The following is a 10,812-nucleotide window of genomic DNA, read 5'->3' on the forward strand; positions in this document are numbered from 1 at the left end:
CTTGAAAAAAATTCACGTGGGTGATAAGAATATTTCATATATATAATCTACATTTTAGGTTGACAGGTCACCAGAACAAGCAAACTTCCAAATTTCTAAAATGGTTGAGGAGGCAAATCACTGTTCAAGTATGAGGTCTTCTAACTGTGCTTCTGGCTGCCTGGGTGGGTGCTTCGAGACTTGGTCGACAACTAGTGATGGGCGAATGTATTCGCCAGGCGCAAATTCGCGGCGAATAAATTCACGAAACGCCCGCGAAAATTCGCCCGAAAAATCGACGGCGTCGGAAAAAAACGGATGTCTGCGTCAAAAACGTGCGCCGGCGCCGTTTTGCGCATTTTTCGCCCTTTCGCTAATTTCAAACGAAATTTGCGAATTTTCCGGCGAAGCGAACGGCGCAAATTCGCCCATCACTATCGACAACATCTACAACTGGGTGGCATGGTCTGTAATGTTAGGGCCACCATCAGGGAGAGAGAGGAGTGTGTCCTTTTAGGGGTCCAGACCCAGTAGAAGGCCACTGTCAGATGGCAGTTTTGCAGGTTTTGAAAGCAAGGGAGCTTCTCAGGATTGGTCAGAATTTTATGGATTGGGGGGCAGATTAGGATTTACATGGGCAGATTAGAACAGTTCAATAGGTTTCCCATTCTACTTAGTTAGCAGGCTCATCCCACAGTAGGGTCACTACAATCTTATATCCCAGGCCTCCTAGGGGGAGATTCCTACCAACTCACAATATGAGACCCTCATGGTTTCTGATGTAAATTCTAAATATATCCAACATTTACTGCTTAATAGTGATGGGCAAATAAATTCGCTTGTCACGAATTTGCGACTAATTTCCACATTTCGCTGTCAGCGAATAAAGTCGCGAATCTCCCAGGAAAATTCTGCAGCATCAAAAAATTTTGGACGCCCATCTGAAAAGTCGCTTGCATGAAAATTGCAGTGCGTCAACACTGTTCGGACGCGATTGACTTTAACGACAGTGTCAAAATTGACGCGCTTCCTTTTCGGAATCCAAAATTCGATGCAGGCATCAATTTTCGAGTTTCAGGATTTTTTTGCTAATTTTGCGAGAGAAAACGGGAGAAATTCGCCAATCACTACAGCTTAATGCAACAAATGAAAGGGGCCCCAATGTAACTGTTCTCTCTAGCCTTCCCTTGAAAACTGATCTCAGAGACTGCCTTATTCTATATACTATGGTGTCATTTAAGGATTCACAGCATGTGGCTGCTAGCAGTGTTAATGAAGGGTGCAATTGAGTTTCTTAGTAGAGTAGATTTATTTATGCACTGACTTACATATAGATTAGCACCTGAGGACCAAATATACCATTAACATGCCAGACACAAAAGGTCAGCACAATTTGGGACTTGAATTGAAAAGAAGGTTTAAGGCACAAGCAGAATTTTATATGTATGACTGTCAGTCTGCTTTCTGTAGTTCTGTACCTTCACTGGGGCTCATTTATAAACTTTGCGCAGGGCAGATTGGTTTACACAGTGGATATATTTGCCCAGCACATAGTTCCATTCATAAAGCTGAATAAAAATATATATTTATATTTACTTATAAAGCTATCAAAAATCGCAAATTGCAAATATTTATGTGCACACTCTGTGTTTGAATTACGCCACAACTTCGGTGGCGGAGAAAATATTCACAAAACAGTTTTGCAAATTTAAGTTACTGTCAACGCTATTTTTGCGGACAACAACCTCGAACAGTGGGCACACTCACACAACCCCCCGGTCTCGTTTGCGAGCCATTTGTGAAAATTTATTCACAAAGCGAATTTGCAAAAGCCGGAAAAACTGGGCAGAGCAGGGCAATATATTAGTGTTCAGGAAAAAACATTGGCAATACAACCATTTGCGAAAAAAAAAATATGGGCAGAGCGAACTTTATAAATGACCCCCACTGTGTATTAACCAGGTCTATTACCTACTGTATTTGATGAAGTGAATTACCTATCAGTAGTTATTATAAACACATGTCTAATATAGGACTGGATGCATTGTTCACTTAATCTTAAAAGCATTAGGGTTAATGCCTGCTGGAATTCCATTTGTGAGAAGCCTAAGAGGCTGCTCTTCATAGCCTGAATGTTGTTTTATCTTTATCCACCTTGCACTGCTCTGTTCCCTAATAATCCAGCCTCTTACACTTCAAAGGGCTGAAATGTGCTGAACAAGGAGGGAGACACATTCACACTTCATAAGAAACCCAAAGGGACTTTAAACACCATCAAAAAAGATGGGGAGGAGCATTTTACAAAGGACTTTAAATTAAGGCAAAAAGACCTCTACAGAAGGAACACTCCCCTCCCCATCACCTCTGTTGGTCCTTTGCTTCATTGATTGGGAATTTAATGACTGTTGTTCTTTACTCACTGAATTTTAAAGCTTCTTTTATTTTTTATTTATGCAGCCAACAACTCCTGCTGTATCTGTACCTCGTGAATTCACTACGATAGCCCAAAGTATGCAGCAGAAAATCATTATTACATGTCTTGCCTTTTATCAGATGGAAACAGTGAAGAAAGACATGTAGAAAGAACACATATCCAGGTACAGGGGGGAAGGAGAAGTCATGTTAGACATCTTTGACCCTGCTCATGGAGATATGGATGATGATGGAAAAAAGAAAACCCTTATTGAAGAAGGAGCGGTCGTAGTAGGGCGATACCACAATGCAATGGAAGTTGGGGATGAGAAACCCAATGAACAAGTGACAGCTAGTGGTAGATTAGATTATATGCTCAGTTCTATTTTTTGTAGCACCAGTTCTATACCTACTGTATTCCATCCAATAGCCAGTGGCACTCAGTTCATTGAGTGATCATATGAAGATTGTCAATGCTTCCACTGGCCCTATTGGAAAGAAAGAGCTAATTATAATTGTAACATGTATCCCTTGTGCCATTAAACTGGATCCTCCTCAAATGTGGCAGCCACACCACTGAATGAAGGGGCATGTCCAGCATTTTATCAGACCTCAACAAATGATTAGATGTTAATGGCTTTATTAACTAAGATGTGATGCCTTTGGGGAAGCAGCTGCTTTGTATGTTCTTTATTATATTTACCTTATTTATACAAGCATTTCCTATCTCCATAATGATATACAGTATATCATAGTAGAGATATTCTTGGCTAGAATGATATTTTGGGGAGTGCATTTAAAACTATGGAAGGTTTCTTAAGACTTTGAAGGCTCACAGCACAATATATTTTGCTTAGCTGGTAGGTCCATCCAATTAATGTGTCACAGCGTACATGGAAGTTTGTCACTCTACTGCTTCTGCAGCAATTAAGTGCCTGTTTGGGGATAAACATCACACACCACAAGTCGAAACAAAGTAAGCTATTGAATAACCTCAAACAAAATGCAGGTAATGGCATGATATCAATAAACTGCACAGGCACAAGGAAAGTGCCACTTGGAAGGCTTGGAAGTCAAATAAAAAATGTAGATTTTATCCTAACAGCTTGACTGTAAATGGCCTCTGTTGCCCAAGCTATGCATCAATGCATGTACATACCTAGGGGCAGATTCACTAATGAGCGAAAATTCACTCAGACAACGCAAATTCACTAAAATGCAGAGTGGGCGCCGAACGCTGGTGACTTTTTCCTAACGTTCAAAGCGAAGATGAGCAAGCGTTCATTTCTGTTTTCATTTGCATACAGCGGGAAATTTAAAGTTGAATGGACGTCTTTATGTTATAAGTTGCAGCAAATAAGTTTCCACTGTTAATTACACATGTCCAGGGAACCTTTATAAAGACAATAGAGTTGTTATAATGCCCTAGACATGCGCCCACAGTATAGTTAATGTTCCATATGTTAGAAAATGTATGGGGGAAACCTGTTACCCAAAAAAATATTTTTAGGACTTTTTGCAGCCTATCACTCTGAAAAAATGAAAAGACGCCAGTGTTTTTTTAAGCTTTTTCCACTCACAGAATATGATGTAAGTAACAGAAGATTGAGGAAGATCTATCTACTCCATTGCACGTCGCCTGGTCTGAGCTGGTGAAGGCAAGTCTGGCAAAAGAGGTAACGTTCAGTAAAATCCGCATTTTAGTGAATTTGCAGAGTAACCTCCAATCGCCAGATCGAATTGTCGCCTGTTGATAGAGTGTGAATGACCGCTAGTGCCTCTCTTTTCGCCTGCACCCGTTAGTAAATTGCCGATGTTCCTGTGGGCGGTAACGATGGTGAATTTTCGCCAGTGTTTGCCACTTTCCCTTTAGTAAATCTGCCCCGTAGCCTCCCATTAAATGTTGCCGGCATGAAAGTCCATGGACGTCAGTGTTAGTGTCACACAGGCATTACATGAGCATTCTTTTTCTTGCCATCCATGTGTGTAATATTCACCTGGTTCATCAGCAGGGCATATGGCTAAGGGAATATTTGGTTTAATGGGTGGTCTATTAATGGAACAGACACAGTCAAGTATTGCAAATATAATGTAGTGTTACACTGCACTGGTTAAACTGGTGCGTTTGGTTCAGAAACACAACTATAGTTTATATAAACCAGCTGCTGTATTATTCAAGCTGGAAAAAGGAGGAGAAAAGGCACAGGATACACAGCAGATAACAGATAAACTCAACAATGGGATTCTTAAGAACTTATATATTATCTATTGTGTATCCTTTGCTTCAATGGCTGCCCCCATGGCTACACAGCAGCTTATTTGTATAAATTATACTCGTGTTTCTAAAGCAAACACACCAATTTTACCAGTGCAGGGCACCAGTACATTATATTGTCATTCCTTTCAAACACTTTCATTTTTTGGTGTTACTGTTCCTTTAAGTATAAGGCTCCCATCTACCTCCCTTCGCCTTATCTACAATAACTAATGCAGCAACGTAAGCTGTTTAGAAGCAGTAAGCTAGCATGGTGCAGTATGGCTATTTTATTGGTACAAAACTAAATCTGATTTTCCGCCTTTAGCCACAAGGCAGTTTGACTGTTATTAATTTATTCTCATTGCTGGGATGAGTATATGATGTTTTGACATAAAATATCAAATATCATAGCAAAATGTCAGATATTATTATTCTCCCTCTATACTTCCTCCCTCGGCAAATTAATCAACTCGTATGATTTCCACTACCACCTCTATGCTGACGATACTCAGATCTATCTCTCCTCTCCTAATCTCAACCCAGAACTCCTAACTCGCGTCTCCTCCTGCCTGTCCACTATCTCTACCTGGATGTCGCAACGCTACCTTAAATGAAACTCTCTAAAACTGAAATGGTTCTCTTTCCTCCAACTAACACCAGTAACATCCCAGAAGTATCCATCATAGTTAACAATTCCACAATCATCCCCTCCCCAGGTGCCTTGGGGTTATCCTAGATTCTGCCCTGTCATTCACACCTCATATCCAGTCACTTATTAAATCATGTCACTTCCACCTAAGGAACATATCCAAAATACAATCATTTATCACCCAAGATGCTGACAAAATTCTTATTCACTCTCTCATCATATCACGTCTAGACTACTGTAACTCTCTTTTAATTGGCCTTCCCCTCCAGAGACTGTCACCTCTCCAGTCCATAATAAACACTGCTGTGAGGCTCATACACCTCAGCAACCGCTCCTCCTCTGCCTCGCCATTCTGTCAATACCTGCACTGGCTTCCGTTGCCTTTCAGAATCAAATTCAAATTAATGACACTGACTTTCAAAGCACTTCATAACTCTGCCCCACACTACATCTCTGAACTCATCTCTATATACTCACCAAACCGCTTACTACGCTCCTCTACTGACCTGCTACTCAACTCTTTCATTACCTCCTCACATGCTCGCATTCAAGACTTTGCAAGGTCTGCACCCCTCCTCTGGAATTCTCTCCCACGGTCTGTGCCGACTTTCTCCCAACCTTTCTGCTTTCAAGAAATCTCTTAAAACGCACTTCTTTTGAGAAGCCTACCCTCACTCTGCTTAACTACCAAACGCAACACCACATACATTACCACATTTCTCACCCACTCAATTCGATCTTGCCCACTCCCACACCTTGTGTATTACTCCCGTCCCTTTAGAGTGTATGCCTATGCATAGAGCCTTCCTCACCTTTTTGTACCTGTATTGATTGTGATGTATGTAACTCCATATGTTCTATGTATAGAATTCATGTGATTTAGTTGTATAATCACATTTACTTTACAGTGCTACGCAATGTGTTGGTGCTATATAAATACATGTTAATAATAATAATAATAATATGAGAGGATGGTCAGCTATTGATTTAGAAGGTGATGCACTGGCAACTAAGCAAGAAAAGTCAGCAATGTCTCCCCAGAATATGGGCACCTTTAACAAGATTTTAAATCATACATACTCCTAAAAAGTGAGATTTTAGGTTTTAATCTGTTATAACAAGTTGTGCAGGGCAGCACTCAGGGACACAAAGGTTGTGCTGCTATTCAACATGGTGCCCAAAATACCAGGCATTTTTCTTTTAATTTGTTTCACCAGTGGGCACAAATAAAACCAACAACTCTCTGTTTTCCCTTAGAGCTAGGATTTAGATTCCATGGGGGTTATGCAATAAAAGGCACAACGTTTGCACAGGGGCAATAACCCATAGCAACCAATCAGCAGGTAGCATTTACTGGTCACCTGTTTGAAAGCTAACATCTTATTGATTGCTGTGGGTTACTGCTCCTAGGCAAACTTAATGACTTTTATTACATATGGGGGCATGTGTTTTACCCCAGACAAATATCGACATTTATTTATATATTATGTGCAGAAATCCTTATTTATTTAATTGATATTAACATGGGTTTGTTTAATAATAGGGATTGGGTTCCAGTGCCACTTCTCATGTCCTGTAGCCCTTAGCCTCTTATGATGTTGCCATTGCCATTTCTCCTAACTTTTTTTTTACTGTAGGTTCCTTTGCTGTAGCTCTCCTCCTCTGTAGTCAGGGTATAGTACAAACACAGTATGACTCCACTTGGGTCAAGGCCAGGGTTAAACAATAGGGGCAATACGGAAAACTACGGTTGCTGTCTGAGGGAGAACATAATGGCAAATGCAGAGCACTCATAGCTGCTGGAGTTGCAGTTAAACATCAGTGGATGTGTATACTGAAAATATAGTACATTCTTTGTCTTCTATCTTTATTTTCCCCCAAGAGGCTCCTATAAGTTTGGGAGCCAAAGGCAAATGCCATCCTAACACCAGCCATTTGTGGTGGGGAAACACACTACACATGTACATCCTTTGGTAAAGTGGAGGAGCAGCGACCCTACTGGAGGAACGTGGAGTTGAGACTGCAAATGAAGAGACAAGGTCCTGCTGGCCCAGGGAAGATGTACAGGGACACTGTACCATGATACAACGAGCTAGTAAATAATGCTTAAATTGAAATAGATTCCCTTTAGCCATTGCTCAAGATACAAAATCACGCTGGCTGGAAATTTCCACTTGTCAACTTGCTTATAAAGTATGAAAAATCATTTTTTCTTTCTATTTAACAGTGACGGATCCTGCACCCCCCAGCCCCCAAACTGTTAGCCTTCATGGGCACAAATCAATATCCAGTGTAATTCAATTGGTCTATATGGCATTTAACTGACCTTTTCATGTATTATGTTGTACATTTGTGCGTTAGAATTTGCTTAACCATCAATGTGAACAGTCAAATGGCAACAGTCATGAAATACGTTTGGCTTTTAGCTGTGCACTAGTTCCAGTGTGAAGTGGCGCAAGCTAAAAATGGGACAATTAACACCAAAAGGACACGGTCAAGTTCTCAAGACCAAGCTAGGATCATGACACAACCAGTTTATTATCTGCTTTTGTCTTATTACATTCCTTTTGTCAAGCTGAATGTTATTAGCTTTACAATTCTATAAATAATATATCAGTGGACCTCTAACTACCATTAATGCTACGTCCATATACATTCAGTGACAAATCCCTTTATCATTACGATCTTAAATTAAAACAGGTATTAATACACCAACTCTATTGCATACTGTAATTTTATAGTGTAACATAGATTTTTTGGACTTTTCCTATTTTCACAAGTAGTTTATATCCTCATAATGATAACATTGTAGCCTCTAATCATAATGAGCAAGGTCTTCTCATGTAGATTCCTCGTGTCCTGCCTGGAAATGTATTTGTTACAGTACATTAGTGCAAGAAGATAAGATGTTTAATGAATTAGCAGAGTGGAAAAGATACGACAATGGGAAGCAAATCAACTAAAGAAATGGCATTGAAGATACAGAATGTCATTGAAACTAGGCACTGCATATAAACTGTGGCTAATGGGGATAGTTTAAATGAATTGGAAACTATCAATATTAATTGTAATTGTTCACCAGGAAACCAACACTTCTCCAACAATCAGGAACATGAAGGAATCAATGTGAGTAGACACTCCTGAAAGCTCTGCACTGTTGGATTAGGATTCCTCACCAACACACACATGGGTGGGATTATTGTGGGATCATCTTCTGTTGGACAACCCTTATGTTGAATAAAGTTTCCTGTAAGAAACCTGACATTCATTTACCAGAAACAATATGCACTCCAGCTGTGATATAAACTCTTGACTTTAGCAGCGCCCTTGCTGAGACCTCATTATGTCTTAATAAGCATTTCAGTCCATGCAACTCACTAAGCTACATGGTTTTGGAGCTACTGCCATCACTGTGATTCTCTACAGAGGACAGAGAGTCACAAGCTACCAGACATGAGCGTTGTTATAGTTCAACAGCAGCTACTGAGACACTGCATGAATATCATAGAGTGGCTGCAACCCTTCTGCATGAAATCAATTAGATTAATCCTATAGCTGTAAAGTCCAAACAACGCCAACTGACTTTGCAAGAGATAAACGTAAGCATGTATTTCACTAAATTTAATAAAAAATATCAATTAATTAAACCCTCAAGCTGTAAACTGTTTTCCATGGGAAAAAGTAATCAGCAAATAGAAAGAAATGTAAAGGAACAGGAGCCCTATGGGTTATTAATTTAATTTGCACATTTCAGCACTACAGACCCAGACAGCTCACCCAACCAACAAACCTATTAACTCAACAGACAAATATCACCTTAAATACCCCAAGCTTGTGCTGTCTTCTGATGCAAACAATGGGCATATACAGTAATTAAAAAAGCAAATTACCTTTCGCAGTATCGAGATAAATGTGAGATAGCCATGAGTGAACTTCACAGCTTTTCCTACCCGCACACCCAATGGTCTACTTTCACAGTTTGAAATCTCACACTGGAGTGATGAGAACCGTAGAACTCAGCATAGGTTTATTCTGGCTCCGACCCACAGGGATAGTGAGAGGGACGTGTGTCTCTCTGTCTGGCACATCCACAGAACTTAGCACACTCCTGATCTGCACCCAGCAAGAGAGAGAGAGAGAGAGAGAGAGAGAGAGAGAGAATTTCTAATTTTCTCTCTCTCTCTCTCTTTCTGACACTCTCTCTCTCTCACACATTGACTCCGATCGCTCAGCTGTGTCCCCCTCCTAGCAAGACTATACTGTACAGGATTATCAGTGTGTCTCAGGAGCTCAATTGTTCGCCACACTTTTAAAATAGTAACCCACCAGCTAAGACACCACAACAATAAATACACAAGATGTTAACTCAACAAGGTGCTATCAGGAATAAGAACGAAGGAATGAGGGTCCTGATATCTTGTCATATAGAATCCATTTAATCCTCCCATGGGCCAGGGTTTCCACACTGCATTTTCTGGCAATAACCATGGCTCATCAAGTCCCTGCCAATGCAGTGCATAAAGAATAATGATGTGGCAGATTTTAAGGCTGTGGGTACCATGCCCAATAACCATACCACATCTTAGAGCTAAATCTAGAGTCCTACCTGCTTAATTGCTGGCAGGGTGCAGACAGCAGAGGATGACCCAGAGCTGCAGGGACAGTCACAGTGTTTCCTTGCTTGCAGCTGGCATGTCTTGGTTCTTTTGCTCCTTTTTGGCAAGGCTAGAGGCTACTTTTCTAATGCCACCTCTGATTATCTCTTCTCCAGGCACAGGCAGCTCCCAGCTCCGTCCCTTGTTGTATCTTCTCACTGTGATTCACTGTAACCCCCACTCCGGCTGCTCCCAGCAGAATGTGACAGTGCTATACACCGTATTCCTCCCACTCACAGGGTCTGGCAGTCTCTTGGGTTTCTATTCAAAGCCTCAGTCTTCTCCTTTCATAAAAAAAACCCTGCAGTTTCCAATCCACACTGATAGGTGTATTCCCCGTCACTGGGCTAAACCATAGCTCCAGTTATTGTCTCTTACAAAATAAACCATTTTTTCCTTTCTTCAGTTTGTTCTTATGACAACGCTTTGGCATCTCCCAGACTCTCCCTCCTCCTCCAGTTCAGACCTGCCTTGTCCCCATAATGCAGCTGTCCATGGTACTGATGTTGGCCTCCTGCAGCCTGGGATCCTTACATGTGCTCGCTCTGTAGAGGCTGCTTTCCGGGTCTGCTCTGTGCTCTATCCCTTAGCTGCCGTTCCGCTCTTTCCATGCCTTTGTTCAGTGATTCCCCCATACAGGATTAGGCATAGCTCTCTCTAGTGTTCATTTGTCTCAGCAATGGAATTTTATCTGCTGTTTAGGAATGTACTGATCATTGTCAGCCACTGATGTCTATGGTGACATGTACAGATGTGTTAAAACATTTTGTGCACAGTAATAATAGAATATTATGTGACATATAACATATCTGTTAATACAGTAATATATATATATAAAATATATCACACATATAAATATC

General features: G+C 40.8%; 1 protein-coding gene across 4 annotated transcripts in view; it reads right to left on the reverse strand.

The window, feature by feature from the left end:
• The window catches only part of LOC108697259 (SH3 and multiple ankyrin repeat domains protein 1), a 247,651-nt gene extending 237,086 nt beyond the window's left edge, over window positions 1–10,565 (reverse strand). For 2 of the 4 annotated variants that reach the window (XM_041571590.1, XM_041571589.1), the window contains exon 1: window positions 9,904–10,563. The gene's annotated coding sequence lies outside the window, so the exon portion shown is untranslated. Of the gene's footprint in view, window positions 1–9,903 lie in introns of all 4 variants that reach the window. The other 2 variants (XM_041571591.1, XM_041571592.1) reach the window with 2 other exon arrangements.
• Window positions 10,566–10,812: the final 247 nt, after the last annotated feature.

This window comes from Xenopus laevis, chromosome 7S (assembly GCF_017654675.1).
Source record: "Xenopus laevis strain J_2021 chromosome 7S, Xenopus_laevis_v10.1, whole genome shotgun sequence".
NCBI lineage: Eukaryota > Metazoa > Chordata > Amphibia > Anura > Pipidae > Xenopus > Xenopus laevis.